Below are 3,147 nucleotides of genomic sequence, written 5' to 3' on the forward strand. Positions count from 1 at the left end.
TGTGCTCAAGCTAGTTGGATATTTCTTGGCCCAGTTGCTTTTACTAATTGTTATTTTATACAGGTTAACATGGTCTGTGATTACTGTCTGCTACACCTTTCATCTCTCTGAAAAAATAGTAACTTCCAGCATTCAGGAACAAAGGGTAGCCCACTCTGATCAAACGTGAAACGTCAAAAACATGATTTTGAATTGGGTCAGTCACTTGAGCTTATAGTAGTCAGACCTGGCCTGGGGTCTGATCTTAAAATCTCGAAAAGAGCTCAAGTTATGAGTTAATCAATCTGGATTTTCAAAACTTTTTTTTTAGAAGGAAAGATATTTCCTAGTTTTGATTTGGTTAAGTTTTAACAAGAGTAAATTGGATTGTAGGAAGATTATTTGGGATTAACCATATTAATATCAAAATTAATATAAATTAAAACTTAACCCGAATCTGATTTTAAATTACATATTTACTAAATCAAATCACCTTACTACATCTATAGTTAAGACAATACACATGCTACTATAAGATTACTTTTAACTTCGAAACCTTTTTGTGCTTAGATGTAGGAGAATGTTTTATGAACTATAATTATAAAGATATCATTTATTTTTGGGTTTGAAAATGCATTTAAGAATGTTTTAAAAATGTGTTTGATTCAAAAGAATATTGATGATTTTTTAATATTTTTCAATGATTTTGATATGTTGATATTAAAAAAAAAATTATTTTTATATATTTTCAAGTGAAAAATACCTTATACTATAATACCAAACACACATACATTTTTATAGTAACCTTGTTATTGAAAAAAATATGAAGAGAGCGTTCCCAAACGCGGTTTCAACCGCGTTCCCTCAAATATCAATTTTTTTTGTTAAAAATTATTTTTTTATATTTTTAAATTATTTTAATATATTGATTTTAAAAATAATTTTTAAAAATTAAAAAAATATCATAATTCCAAACATGTCCGAAGTTTTGATATGTGATAAGCCACATGAAACAGTACACTTCCAACTCAAACATCCAATAAGTTTTCGTTTTATTTCTTGGCATTTTATCCTGTCGTCTTCTTCATTGCTTCTCTCCCACATACAATGAAAAATGGACTGTGTCAAACTATCAATTATCAGCCCAGTTGTCATGCACATTTCATTTTACATTTCCCTTCCCCTCGACATGTACAAAAACACAGCCTGCAAAAACCAGCTAGCTGGGTCAACCTGGTGACTCAAATCGAGTTTGCTTTTTATGTAGGTAAAAAAATTCATCCATCAATTAATTAGCGACTTATTAAATAAAAACTTATTTATTTTTATGTTTTAAAAATATTTTTAAAAATAATTAAATTATTTTTAGATTTTTTTATTTCAAATTAATATTTTTTTAGTGTTTTTAGTTCATTTTAATACGCTAATATCAAAAATAATTTTTAAAAAATAAAAAAATATATTACTTTAATATATTTTCAAATAAAAATAATAAACTATTGTGAAATCCGGTAATATCAACTCCCTAGATTTTTTTTTTTATTTTTTTTATCTAAAAGAATGTTGTGTAAGTTTTTCTTTAAAACAATATTATTCAATTAAAAATAGAAATTTAACATGGCAACCCCACGACTTATCTTTAGACTGACAATTAGGATAAAAAAACAAAAAACAAAAAACAAAAAACCACCATCACCATTCCTCATCAAATGGCTCAAAGGACACAACATTATTTTAGTGTGATTGGTAATGGAAAGCAAAGTAATTTTTTTTTAATGTTGTCATTTAATTAAAAATATATTAAAATAATATATTTTTATATTTTTACATTAATATATTAAAAAATACCTAAAAATATATTAATTGCTGATGATGATGCTTTAAACAGAACCGTTACCAAGAAGTTGCTTGAGAAGTTAGGTTGTGAAGTGACTGCTGTTTCATCCGGGTTTGAATGCCTTAGTGCTCTTAGCTCTGCTGAAAATTCTTTCAGACTAGTTGTTTTAGATATTCAAATGCCAGAAATGGATGGGTTCGAAGTGGCAACGTGAATCCGGAAGATCCGAAGTCGTAGTTGGCCATTGATTATAGCTGTGACTTCCAGTGCTGAGGATAATGTTTGGGAGAGATGCCTGCAGATGGGAATGAATGGAATGATCCGAAAACCTGTTCTCTTACAAGGGATGGCAGATGAGCTTCAAAGAGTTCTTCAGCGGGCCGGCGAAGGATTGTGAAAATAAGTCGTAAAGATGGCCGGTCATTGTTTTATAGAGCAATCTTTCAAGGGTCATCACTGCTCTTAAATCAAACAAATCCAGCATGGAGATGTTTAACTTTTAGCGTTATACTTCATGGTATACAAAGTGTAAACTTTTACCTCTCTCTAACGCTAGAATTTCATAGAATGGATATTGACTCATGAGAAACAGCAATTTTTATATAACAGCAAAAGGGACCTGAAAATTATTCAGAGAAGTGAAATAATACAGAGACTAAATCTTCCAGATGTGCTCAATCTAGTTGGATATTTCTTGGCCCGCTTGCTTTTACTAAATGTTTTTTTATACAAGATTAGCATGGTCTGTGATTGCTGTCTGCTACACCTTTCTTCTCTGTGGAAAAATAGTAACTTCCAGCATTCAGGAACAAAGGGTAGCCCACTTGAGATTATAGTAGTCAGACCTGGCCCGGGGTCTGACCTCGAAAATGACACTTTTCAAACTCTCTCTCTATCCATTCCATGCTAGGGTTGGCTTAGAGCTTGGGACCCGAAGGATTGGGTCATTTCTCTGCCTATTAACCTGCAAGAACCCCCACATGAAACAGTACACTTCCGACTGGCTATGCTGCGTTGAGGGTTAGGTGCATCGGCTAATATAATAAGATCAAACATACAATAAGTTTTCGTTTTATATATTTCTTGGCATTTTATCCTGTCCTCTTCTTCATGGCTTCTCTCCCACATACAATGAAAACTGTACTGTGTCAAACTATCAAGTATCAACCCAGTTGTCATGCACATTTCATTGAACATTTCCCTTCCCCTCGAAATGTACAAAAACAGTCTGCAAAAACCAGCTAGCTGGGTCAATTGCTGATTTAAAATCTGATTTAAATCAAGTTTACTTTCTATCCAAGTAAAAAATTATTCCGATCAAATTTTGAGTG

The sequence above is a fragment of the Populus trichocarpa genome, chromosome 19, assembly GCF_000002775.5.
Source record: "Populus trichocarpa isolate Nisqually-1 chromosome 19, P.trichocarpa_v4.1, whole genome shotgun sequence".
NCBI classification, from domain to species: domain Eukaryota; kingdom Viridiplantae; phylum Streptophyta; class Magnoliopsida; order Malpighiales; family Salicaceae; genus Populus; species Populus trichocarpa.